The following is a 13775-nucleotide window of genomic DNA, read 5'->3' as shown; positions in this document are numbered from 1 at the left end:
TCTATCAGAACTTTCAGAGGGGAAATGGACTGCCCTTTACCTCTATAAACACTCTCTTATTAAAAACTTTCTCCACCTCCACCTCTCCCTGAGCCTCTTTCACCTATTCCTCTCTCCTCACCTGTCCTGCTCCCTCACTTCTGCCTTTCTCCTCCACTGCACTCTTTCTCTTCACTCCCTTTCTCCATATCTCTTCTCCTTCACTTCCCCTGCTACCCCCTCATCTCTCGCTTTCTGTATTCACCCCCTTTCTCCACCTCTCCTCTCTCTCCCTTCATCAATTTCTGACTTTCTCCTTCCATTTCTCCTCCTCTTCCCTCTGTCCTACACACACAAACTCAGGTCTGAGTGTGTAAATAGAGTAAATTGGGGTTGCCCCTCCAGGTTAGCAGGGGCAATTTCTCTTTTCATGTCACAAACTACTGAAGGATGATTGCCTGATTGCTGTTCTCTGTTTCCAAAAGGGATGCCTTTATGGTTGTAATTGCCCTATTTCACAACACACAACACACACACACACACACACACACACACACACACACACACACACACACACACACACACACACACACACACACACACACACACACACACACACACACACACACACACACACACACACACACACCACACACACACACACACACACACACACACACAAATGGTCTAATTGGTGTTAATTACATAATGACAGCACTGAATTGGGTGGGTCAGAGGTGAACATTGGTTTTAAAGGTGGAGAGGTGGAGAACCTTTGGTAGAGAAACGGAGTAGTGGAGGTGATGTTCTGACTTCCTGTGGAACTCGCCTCTCCACTCTCCCCCTAACTCTCTCCCTCCGTCCCTCCATGTCTCTTTGTCTCTCTCTTTGTGTTCCGGTGCTGATCCATCCTTGACCCAGGTCAGGGGCTGATTGCACCCAGAGCCGAGGCTTGGCCTGTGGGCCTGAAACACACACAGACAGCCCTTTGTGAAAGAACCCATAACGTCGTACACAAGGATCCAATTTGACGCACTTAGTGTGTGTGTGTGTGTATGTGCGTGTGTGCTGGACTTACAGCTGAAAGGGTCCTATTGGAGGAAAGTATTTAAGCCATCATCATTATGTGTGTGTTAGTATTGAGGTATGTTTTAGTGAAGGACGTAATTGGCCCATCATACCAATGTGTAATCTTCTCATATTCTAAGAAAACAGCAGCTATAATGATGCCTCTTTAAGGTCTGACCTGGACATGTTAACTGCATACCACTTATATGTTTGATATGTTTGTGTGTGAAAGAGAGAGACAGACAGAGAGACACAGAGAGACACAGAGAGACACAGAGAGACAGAGAGAGAGACAGAGAGAGAGAGAGATGGAGAGCGAGAGACACACAGAGAGACTCAGAGAGAGACACAGAGAGACACCGAGAGAGAGAGAGAGACAGAGAGCGAGAGACACACAGAGAGACACAGAGAGAGTCAGACAGAAAGACACAGAGACACAGAGAGACACAGAGACACAGAGAGACAGAGGGACAGAGAGCAAGAGACACACAGAAAGACACAGAGAGAGAGAGAGACAGACAGAAAGATACAGAGAGAGAAAGAGAGAGAGCGAGACAGAGAGACACAGAGACAGAGAGACACAGAGAGAGAGAGACACACAGAGAGAGAGAGAGACACAGAGAGCGAGAGACACAGAGAGCGAGAGACACACAGAGACACAGAGACACAGATAGACACAGAGAGACACAGAGAGACACAGAGACACAGAGAGACACAGAGAGACACAGACAGACAGACAGACAGAGAGAGTGCTTGTTACGGCTACTTCTGGTGTGTGTGTGTGTGTGTGTGTGTGTGTGTGTGTGTGTGTGTGTGTGTGTGTGTGTGTGTGTGTGTGTGTGTGTGTGTGTGTGTGTGTGTGTGTGTGTGTGTGTGTGTGTGTGTGTGTGTGTTTCTGACCGCAGTGTGATCTGAAAAGCAGAGCCAATGCGAGTGGAAACATCAGTTTGTTTTAGGCCACCGGGGATCAGGTTTTCCACGGAAAGATCTTTGTGTGTGTAAATGTGTTTTTGTATGTGAATGTGTGTTGGAGCTATCACCTGTTCGTTATGAAGTCTGTAGTCTGCAGCCTTTCTCTCTCTCCCCTTTGATGTTTTCTACAGGAGATTCCTTCAGTGTGAAATAGTCAATGAAAGAGCAGCATTTAACAACTGTTATTACTGCTTCTTTTACAGTAGGTTCTCTCTCTCTCTCTCTCTCTCTCTCTCTCTCTCTCTCTCTCTCTTCCCTACCCCGCTCTCTGTCTCTCACACTCTCTCTCTCTCTCTCTCTCTCTCTCTCTCTAACCTACCCCGCTCTCTGTCTCTCTCACTCTGTCTCTCTCTCCTCACCCTACCCCGCTCTCTGTCTCTCACACTCTCTCTCTTTCGCTCTCTCTACGCTACCCCGCTCTCTGTCACTCACACTCTCTCTCTCTCTCTCCACCCCTACCCCGCTCTCTGTCTCTCACTCTCTTTCTCTCTCTACTCTACCCCGCTCTATGTCTCTCACACTCTCTCTCTCTCTTCACCCTACCCCGCTCTCTGTCTCTCACTCTCTTTCTCTCTCTACTCTACCCCGCTCTCTCTCTCTCTCTCTCTCTCTCTCCACCCTACCCCGCTCTCTCTCTCTCACACTCTTTCTCTCTCTACTCTACCCCGCTCTCTCTCTCTCTCTCTCTCTCTCTCTCCACCCTACCCCGCTCTCTCTCTCACACTCTCTCTCTCTCTCACACTCTCTCTCTCCACCCTACCTCGCTCTCTGTCCGTCTCTATCTTTCTTTCTCTTTTTCTTTTTCTTTGCTCTCTTTATCTCTTTCCATTTCTTTTTCTCTTCCTCCCTTTCTACCTTCCTCTCATCTGTTTCGGAGCGAGTGATGATATGAGAGGTATAAAGAAAGGATGTTAGAGTGTAAACTTCAAGGGAAGCCATGTCCTGGGAAACCAGAGGAAATTACACATCAGTCCTGAGACACACCACAGAGACTGGAGAGGAGAGGAGAGGAGAGGACAGGAGAGGACAGGAGAGGACAGGACAGGACAGGAGAGGAGAGGAGATCAGAGGAGAGGAGATCAGAGGAGAGGAGAGGAGAGGAGAGGAGAGGAGAGGAGAGGAGAGGAGAGGAGAGGAGAGGAGAGGAGAGGACAGGACAGGACAGGACAGGACAGGAGAGGAGAGGAGAGGAGATCAGAGGAGAGGAGATCAGAGGAGAGGAGATCAGAGGAGAGGAGAGGAGAGGAGAGGAGAGGAGAGGAGAGGAGAGGAAGACAAAACAATACCAATAGCCAACACTGTGCTGTAGCTACAGTATAGTAATCATCTTACTGTCTTCTCTCTCTTACTCACAGACAGACAGACAGCGGTGTGTTATTTCCTTCCAGGTGTTGGGGTGTGTCTGTCTGAGTGTAGAACATGTGTCAGAGCCCAGGTGGAGAGACACACACTGTAATTACCCCTGTGACACTACCAATCTAACAACACACATGTTTTACGGAGACTGATCCTAATTTACTGTGGTCAGCTAAACTATGCTAAACGCCTCACTCCGCTCTGAAAACCTGAAAGGAAAGAGGGAGAGAAGGAGAGGAAAGGAGGAGAGAGGAGAAGACAGAAGGAAGCTATTAATTGTGATAATTGAGTGGAATGTTTTCTATTTAGGAGGAAGTCTAGGAGGCACTCAGTGGAAAACCAGATCCATAATAGTGTCGCTCAGTGGAAAACCAGATCCATAATAGTGTCGCTCAGTGGAAAACCAGATCCATAATAGTGTCACTCAGTGGAAAACCAGATCCATAATAGTGTCGCTCAGTGGAAAACCAGATCCATAATAGTGTCACTCAGTGGAAAACCAGATCCATAATAGTGTCACTCAGTGGAAAACCAGATCCATAATAGTGTCACTCTGTGGAAAACTAGATCCATAATAGTGTCGCTCAGTGGAAAACCAGATCCATAATAGTGTCATTCTGTGGCAAAACCAGGTCCATAATAGTGTCACTCAGTGGAAAACCAGATCCATAATAGTGTCACTCAGTGGAAAACCAGATCCATAATAGTGTCACTCTGTGGAAAACTAGATCCATAATAGTGTCGCTCAGTGGAAAACCAGATCCATAATAGTGTCATTCTGTGGCAAAACCAGGTCCATAATAGTGTCACTCAGTGGCAAAACCAGATCCATAATAGTGTCACTCTGTGTGCATTCTGTTTTCTCTTGTTTGAGCCACACTGATGCCAACCAAAGCCCCAGGCACAGATGAAGTTGCCCCTAGACACTGATCCAAGGTCTGTTAGGCATTCTTTCCAGTAAATGGTTAAAGTCAGATATGGGGAAGGGTAAGCTGATCGTAGATCTGTGGTTAGGACAACGTCAAGCCAGAGATCACCAGACCATGTCATGCAGAGGGCCTGGAATCTTTCCCTTATGAAAATATAAATAAGTCAAATGGTATAGAAGTCATTAGCTTGGGCTCTAAAGTCCAACTCTGACCCTTTAAGCTCAACCTAAACATTAGCGCATGACCCAGGGCAGGCAGACGGTTGGAATTCTCTGTCGTACACATCACTCCCATCACCGAGCCTGGGTTTGGATTCCAACTCTCACACCCAGAGCATATGAAATGGCCATTACCCAGCCCAGCTCTAACCTTGGACATGTACTGGACTTGAGACCATAAATAGTCTTGAATTTAAATGTACTACTGCAGTGAAGACCAGTTCAAGGAAAGGGCTATTGGCTTGGCTTGCGTCCTCTACTGTGTTTTGCATCATGTCAAGGCATCACACAAAGATAAGCTGTCATACTGAAGAGCTGTAGCAGTGCTCACACTCTTCACTCCCTCTGCTCAGTATGAGTACAGTGTGCTAGCAGAAGCGCTAGCTAGAGCGCTAACTCTGTCAGTGGGGATGGCTTTATCAGTGCTAGTTTACTGAGAACACTGTGTTACAGTAGTAAATATAGTGGTAATATAGCGGTGGTATGAGTGACTTTGTCAGCACTTCCCAGGGTTATTTACTCACCATCCCTATCTAATCCAAGTCCCTGTCAGCCTTTACTGCTCTTATTTATGGACATACTTCCCTGTCAGCTTTAGGATGAGCTGACCGCACTCCAAGATGCTCTCGAGGAGTGTTCTATGGTGTTTCTAACTAGTGTTCCACAGGGTTCCCTCTCCTGTGTGTGAAAGTTAGCAGCTGTGGCTCTGGTCATAGAATTAGAATAAGTAGAGAGGAAATGCTGTTTCAAAGCAATGTTGGAGAGTAGACTGGTGGCCATATTGGTTGTAAAGGAGGGGAGGGGAGATGAGGGGAGAGGAGGGGAAGTGCGGAGAGTAGAGGAGAGGAGCAGTAAGCACTCAGCAGTATTAAACCATGACGGCAGAGAAGCTCTGCTTTACTGTGTGTTTATATCACTGTCAAGCCTGGCCCTCTCTCCCTCTCAATTCAATTTCAATTTAGGGGTTTATTGGCATGGGGAACATATGTTATGTTATGTTATGCAAAGCAAAGCAAAAGTGAAATAAACAATAGAAATTAACAGTAAACATTACACTAAAAAAGTTCCAAAAGAACAAAGACATTTCAAATGTCATATTATGTGCAAATAGTTAAAGTACAAAAGGGAAAATAAATAAACATAAATATGGGTTGTATTTACAATGGTGTTTGTTCTTCACTGGTTGCCCTTTTCTTGTGGCAACAGGTCACAAATCTTGCTGCTGTGATGGCACACTGTTGTAATTCACCCAGTAGATATGGGAGTTTATCAAAATTGGGTTTGTTTTCAAATTCTTTGTGGATCTGTGTAATCTGAGGGAAATATGTGTCTCTAATATGGTCATACATTTGGCAGGAGGTTAGGAAGTGCAGCTCAGTTTCCACCTCATTTTGTGGGCAGTGTGCACATAGCCTGTCTTCTCTTGAGAGCCAGGTCTGCCCAAGGCGGCCTTTCTAAATAGCAAGGCTATGCTCACTGAGTCTGTACATAGTCAAAGCTTTCCTTAAGTTTGGGTCAGTCACAGTGGTCAGGTATTCTGCCACTGTGTACTCTCTGTTTAGGGACAAATAGCATTCTAGTTTGCTCAGTTTTTTGTTAATTCTTACCAACGTGTCAAGTAATAATCTTTTTGTTTTCTCATGATTTGTTTTGGTCTAATTGTGTTGCTGTCCTGGGGCTCTGAGGGGTCTGTTTGAGTTTGTGAACAGAGCCCCAGGACCAGCTTGCTGAGGGGACTCTTCTCCAGGTTCATCTCTCTGTAGGGGATGGCTTTGTTATGGAAGGTTTGGGAATCGCTTTTAGGTGGTTGTAGAATTTTTTCTGAATTTTGATAATTTGCGGGTATCGACCTAATTCTGCTCTGCATGCATTATTTGGTGTTTTACCTTGTACACAGATGATATTTTTGCAGAATTCTGCATGCATAGTCTCAATTTGGTGTTTGTCCCATTTTGTGAATTTTTGGTTGGTGAGCGGACCCCAGACCTCACAGCCATAAAGGGCAATGGGTTCTATAATTGATTCAAGTCATTTTAGCCAGATCCTAATTTGTATATTGAATTTGATGTTACTTTTGATGGCATAGAATGCCCTTCTTGCCTTGTCTCACAGATTGTTCACAGCTTTATGGAAGTTACCTGTGGCGCTGATGTTTAGGCCAAGGTATGTATAGTTTTTTTGTGTGCTCTAGGGCAACGGTGTCTAGATGGAATTTGTATTTGTGGTCCTGGCGACTGGACCTTTTTTGGAACACCATTATTTTTGTCTTACTGAGATTTCCTGTCAGGGCCCAGGTCTGACATAATCTGTGCAGAAGATCTAGGTGCTGCTGTAGGCCCTCCTTGGTTGGGGACAGAAGCACCAGATCATCAACAAACAGTAGACATTTGACTTCAGATTCTAGTAGGTTGAGGCCGGGTGCTGCAGACAGTTGTAGTGCCCTCGTCAATTCATTGATATATATGTTGAAGAGGGTGGGGCTTAAGCTGCATCCCTGTCTCACCCCACGGCCCTGTGGGAAGAAATGTGTGTGTTTTTTGCCAATATTAGCCACACACTTGTTGTTTGTGTACATGGATTTTATAATGTCGTATGTTTTTCCCCTAACACCACTTTCCGTCAATTTGTATAGCAGACCCTCATGTATAGCAGACCCTCATGTATAGCAGACCCTCATGTATAGCAGACCCTCATGTATAACAGACCCTCATGTATAGCAGACCCTCATGTATAGCAGACCCTCATGTATAGCAGACCCTCATGTATAACAGACCCTCATGTATAACAGACCCTCATGTATAACAGACCCTCATGTATAGCAGACCCTCATGTATAGCAGACCTTCATGTATAACAGACCCTCGTGTATAACAGACCCTCATGTATAGCAGAACCTCATGTATAGCAGAACCTCATGTATAGCAGACCCTCATGTATAGCAGACCCTCATGTATAGCAGAACCTCATGTATAGCAGAACCTCATGTATAGCAGACCCTCATGTATAGCAGACCCTCGTGTATAACAGACCCTCGTGTATAACAGACCCTCATGTATAACAGACCCTCGTGCCAAATTGAGTCAAATACGTGGTCTGTCGTATGATAATTTGGTAAAAAGACAATTTGACATTTGTTCGGTACATTGTTTTCACTGAGGAATTGTACCAGTCTGCTGTTAATGATAATGCAGAGGATTTTCCCAAGGTTGCTGTTGACGCATATCCCACGGTAGTTATTGGGGTCCCGTGTGGCTCAGTTGGTAGAGCATGGTGTTTGCAACGCCAGGGTTGTGGCTTCGTTTCCCACGGGGGACCAGTACGGAGAAAAAAAATGTATGAAATGTATGCATTCACTACTGTAAGTCGCTCTGGATAAGAGCGTCTGCTAAATGACTAAAATGTAAAAAAAATGCCAATTTGTCTCCGCTTTTGTGGATTGGGGTGATCAGTCCAAATATTGGGGAAGATGCCAGAGCTAAGGATGATGTTGAAGAGTTTAAGTATAGCCTATTGGAATTTCTTGTCTGTATATTTTATCATTTCATTTAGGATACCATTAACACCACAGGCATTTTTGGGTTGGAGGGTTTGTATTTTGTCCTGTTATTCATTCAATGTAATTGGAGAATTCAATGGGTTCTGGTAGTTTTTAATAGCTGATTCTACGTTTTGTAATTGATCTCTCTCCCCTCTATCTCTCCCTCCTTCCCTCTCCCGCTCTCTTTCTCCCTCCTTCCTTCTCCCCTCTCTCTCCCTCCCTCCTTCCCTCTCTTTCTCTCTGTTTCACCATCTCCCTCCTTCCCTCTCCTCTCTCCCTCTCTCTCTCTTTCTGTCCCTTTCCCTTCTAAACCCTTCTGCCTTTCCGTCCTTCCTCAGCCCTCTCTCTTCCTCTCCTTTCTCTTCTCATCCCACTCTCACCTTTCCCCCTCCCCCGCCCTCTCTTCCTGCAGCCTAAACTTTCCCTTTTAATGACCACCACTGCTTGGCAGCTCAGCTAACAACACACACACACACACACACACCAGCCAGGTTACTCCAGATCCAATGAGATATTCGACATTCGTTCAGGTCCCCAGGACATCGGGAGATGCCTCCAATACCGGCCACTAGGGGCAACGGTGAGCGCTATTAACATCAAGAAGACTCACGGCTTGCTAAGGCATCCTCCAAGGATCGCAGGTTCAAACCTAGTGTTAGGCACTCTTTTAGATTTTTTGGGGTTTTAACCCTATCCCAAATCTTAACCCTTAACTTAATCGGAATTAATGTCTTAACTTAACCGGCAAAACTTGACCTTTATCCCCCCCAGACAAACGTTTAATACTGAAGTCAGACCATGAGATCTTGTTGCACACAGATAAACACACACACACACACACACACACACACACACACACACACACACACACACACACACACACACACACACAGACACAGCTAAACTAAACGTTGACCACCATTGCTAAAAAGCTGCTGCTGTATCCTAGAGTTGAGTTTAGAGTCAGAGACACCTGAATATCACAGTATCAAAAATAAATGAATACAGTTTGGTTATCTTTCTATATTCTTACCTGGTCTCGTAGAAATATTGGTTTTATGGTTCCATATGTCTTCTGTCTTTGAGCTTGTTCATCTGTTTAACCTGGAGAGAGATGTTTAAAACCTAACACAGGTCCTAGTGGGGAAACCCCAGCTGAGTTGAAAACAGATCTCTATCTACACTAGTGTAAATCCTGCTTAGAGAGACGTCATTCCGCTGGCGGTGAGAAATCGTTCACTCTGTTCAGTCTTACACAGTCCTGTACACACACACATACAGACACACACACACATACAGACACACACACATACAGACACACACACACATGCAGACACACACACATATACAGACACACACACATACAGACACACACACACATACAGACACACACACATACAGACACACACACATACAGACACACACACATACAGACACACACAGACACACACACACATACAGACACACACATACAGACATACACAGACACACACAGACACACACACATACAGACACACACACACATACAGACACACACACATACAGACACACACACATACAGACACACACACATACAGACACACATACAGATACACACACACATATGTGCGCAGGCACACAATGTCCTGCATGGAGGGAGGGTGGAGCTTCCGAATAGGTGTACTGGCCCGAACGTTTGGATGGGAGACACACACACACCTCCAAAGAATCCCCCCCCCCTTTAGCTTGACATCTTAAGGATCAGATGTATTTTCTTAACTGGTTCAAGTGATCCTAAATAGATTTGATATGAAATGTAAATACAGGACCTACCCCTGTACTTTACTCCAAATCAAACTCTATACTCCCCCTCCATATCCCCCACCCAACCAAAACCTCAGAGCCCCCCCCACTATTCAGGTATCCTTCCTCCATATGTATTGTGCCACCCTCCAGAAACCTATAAAGCTACGCACCAGGAGAAGCTAAATAATCTGCATTTTGGTATCCACATGTGCAGAGCCCCATTCACTGGGATGTTGATAGAATATGAAGTGGAGTTTTAAACCCGGTAGCCTGGCATGTCTCTGGCTTCCACAGATCCTGCATGGACACAGACAGTGGGGAAGAGAGAGAGGGGAGGGTCAGAGAAAGAAACGTAGGTCAGGAGAGAGACGGGTCAGGAGAGAGTGAGGGACGGTCCAGGAGAGAGTGAGAGACGGGCCAGGAGAGAGCGAGAGACGGGCCAGGAGAGAGCGAGAGACGGGCCAGGACAGAGCGAGACGGGTCAGGAGAGAGCGAGACGGGCCAGAAGAGAGACGGGTCGGAGGGAGAGACTGGTCTTGAAAAGACGTTAGGAGAAGGGTGGGGCCTTCGTTGCGCCCTGAGAAACAAAGGAAAAAGAAACAGATAAAAGTATATGAATGAGAAAACATGTCTGTCCTCTCATTCCAGCATGAGAGAGAGAGAGACGGGGGGATTGAGAGAGATGGGGGGGATTGAGAGAGATGGGGGGGATTGAGAGAGACGGGGGGATTGAGAGAGATGGGGGGGATTGAGAGAGATGGGGGGATTGAGAGAGACGGGGGGATTGAGAGAGATGGGTGGGATTGAGAGAGATGGGGGGGATTGAGAGAGATGGGGGGGATTGAGAGAGATGGGGGGATTGAGAGAGATGGGGGGGATTGAGAGAGACGGGGGATTGAGAGAGATGGGGGGGATTGAGAGAGACGGGGGATTGAGAGAGATGGGGGGGATTGAGAGAGATGGGGGGATTGAGAGAGATGGGGGGATTGAGAGAGATGGGGGGGATTGAGAGAGATGGGGGGATTGAGAGAGATGGGGGGATTGAGAGAGATGGGGGGGATTGAGAGAGATGGGGGGATTGAGAGAGATAGGGGGGATTGAGACAGACGGGGGGATTGAGAGAGACGGGGGGATTGAGAGAGACGGGGGATTGAGAGAGATGGGGGGATTGAGACAGACGGGGGGTTTGAGAGAGACGGGGGGTTTGAGAGAGATGGGGGGTTTGAGAGAGACGGGGGGATTGAGAGAGACGGGGGGATTGAGAGAGACGGGGGGATTGAGACAGACGGGGGGATTGAGAGAGACGGGGGATTGAGAGAGATGGGGGGATTGAGACAGACGGGGGGATTGAGACAGACGGGGGGATTGAGAGAGACGGGGGATTGAGAGAGATGGGGGGATTGAGACAGACGGGGGGATTGAGACAGACGGGGGGATTGAGAGAGACGGGGGATTGAGAGAGATGGGGGGGATTGAGAGAGACGGGGGGATTGAGAGAGATGGGGGATTGAGAGAGACGGGGGATTGAGACAGACGGGGGGATTGAGAGAGACGGGGGGATTGAGACAGACGGGGGGATTGAGAGAGACGGGGGGATTTGAGACAGACGGGGGGATTGAGAGAGAAAAAGAGGGAGGGAGAGCAGGGAGGAAAGAAGAACTAGAGTTGAATGAAATATCTTGACCTAGCAGAGTGGTGATTGGTGTGGAGTGAACTAGTGTATTGGGGAATTAGTGTTGTGTCCCCAACATAGGACTGTTTCATCCTGTGTCCCCAACATAGGACTGTTTCATCCTGTGTCCCCAACATAGGACTGTTTCATCCTGTGTCCCCAACATAGGACTGTTTCATCCTGTGTCCCCAACATAGGACTGTTTCATCCTGTGTCCCCAACATAGGACTGTTTCATCCTGTGTTTTAGCAGTTCCAGGAACAAAGCCTTGACTCCTGTCTGTTTTCTATCTTCTCTGGAAACTTAGATTCCTGCTATATGAAATATGATTAGGACATCAAGTCAAGGAGACCTGCTTCCCTCTCTCTATTGCATGCATTATTAGCTGAGAGCTGGCTCCCAAGGTGTGTGTGTGTGTGTGTGTGTGTGTGTGTGTGTGTGTGTGTGTGTGGTGTGTGTGTGTGTGTGGTGTGTGTGTGTGTGTGTGTGTGTGTGTGTGTGTGTGTGTGTGTGTGTGTGTGTGGTGTGTGTGTGTGTGTGTGTGTGTGTGTGTGTGTGTGTGTGTATGTGTGTGTGTGTGTGTGTGTGTGTGTGTGTGTGTGTGTGTGTTTGTCTATACATATAGCTGTGTGCTTGTGTGTCTGTATCAGGGCATTAGGTCGCATCTTCAAAGAAATCCCTCCACCCCCCCGATCCCCCTCTCACCCCCATGAGAATGCAGCATTGCTGGGATTGCATCGTACCGGAACCCCCTCCTCCCTTCCACAGTCTGGATAATGGGGGTGAGAAACTGTGTGTGTCAGTCTGCCTGGCCTCTTATCGTCCATCAGACTACCCTCAGATTCTCTTTCCAGATGGGGGTGAGATAGTCCCTCAGAGGCCCAAACCCCCACAGACCTCCAGCGCATGGAGGCCTCCCTGATCTACTACCTGATGGAGGTGCTTTAATGTGTGCTCGAGTTTCACCCGTCTCCCCTGCTTCGCCGGGCCTGTAGTAGTGTCAGGATGCAGGCACGTTCAGAGTGCTGGCCTGGTCTCTGGTTCTGGGTTTAGTTCTGGGTCAAGGTCTAGGCTCTGGTACTCAGGCTTACTGCAGGATCATTTTAGTGATACACAAGTGGAGAGTTAGGGTTCAAACACACACACACACACACACACACACACACACACACACACACACACACACACACATGCATACATTCACACAGAATCATGTCAACTTGCACTCACACAGAGAAACACACACACACTCACACACAGCTGGTTCATGGCAAAGCTCTGGACATTCCCCTCAATATAAACACTGCCACTCATACTGTACATTCAGAGATAGAGAGAGGGGGGGAGAGACTGAGATTCAGTAAAATAACAAGAACAGATAGAGTAGACTAGTGTAGGACAGTAGACTAGTGTAGGACGGTAGACTAGTGTAGGACAGTAGACTAGTGTAGGACAGTAGACTAGTGTAGGACAGTAGACTAGTGTAGGACAGTAGACTAGTGTAGGACAGTAGACTAGTGTAGGACGGTAGACTAGTGTAGGACGGTAGACTAGTGTAGGACAGTAGGCTAGTGTAGGACAGTAGACTAGTGTAGGACAGTAGACTAGTGTAGGACAGTAGACTAGTGTAGGACGGTAGACTAGTGTAGGATAGTAGAGTAGTGTAGGACAGTAGACTAGTGTAGGACAGTAGACTAGTGTAGGACAGTAGACTAGTGTAGGACAGTAGACTAGTGTAGGACGGTAGACTAGTGTAGGACGGTAGACTAGTGTAGGACGGTAGACTAGTGTAGGACGGTAGACTAGTGTAGGACAGTAGACTAGTGTAGGACAGTAGACTAGTGTAGGACGGTAGACTAGTGTAGGACAGTAGACTAGTGTAGGACAGTAGACTAGTGTAGGACGGTAGACTAGTGTAGGACAGTAGACTAGTGTAAGACAGTAGACTAGTGTAGGACAGTAGACTAGTGTAGGACAGTAGACTAGTGTAGGACAGTAGACTAGTGTAGAAAGAGATCAACTTAGTAAAAGTAGGGAAACAAAGAAGACAGTGACATAGATAATCAGAGTGAACAGAAGGTGGAGAGTGAATAGCGAGGGAGAGAGAAAGCCCCTAAAAAAAATAGATACAATTCCACGCTACCATTTATTGTTGTTGCTCAAACCTGTACTTAGGACCTGCATGAACATTATACACTTTTATCAACATATGTTCTTTCTTGCCTTAAGCGTTTGAAGTCACAAATGAATATTTGAACG

At 46.8% G+C, this 13775-nt stretch overlaps 1 protein-coding gene across 1 annotated transcript in view; it reads left to right on the top strand.

Annotated features, from left to right (window-relative positions):
- Positions 1-13775, top strand: part of LOC115168911 (ERC protein 2-like) — a 332236-nt gene that overhangs the window by 303952 nt on the left and 14509 nt on the right. The window lies entirely within an intron of this gene.

Source organism: Salmo trutta, chromosome 30, assembly GCF_901001165.1.
Source record: "Salmo trutta chromosome 30, fSalTru1.1, whole genome shotgun sequence".
Classification (NCBI taxonomy): Eukaryota; Metazoa; Chordata; class Actinopteri; order Salmoniformes; family Salmonidae; genus Salmo; species Salmo trutta.
Note: the sequence above shows the minus strand (reverse complement) of the source record. Positions and strands in the feature narration are given on the sequence as shown.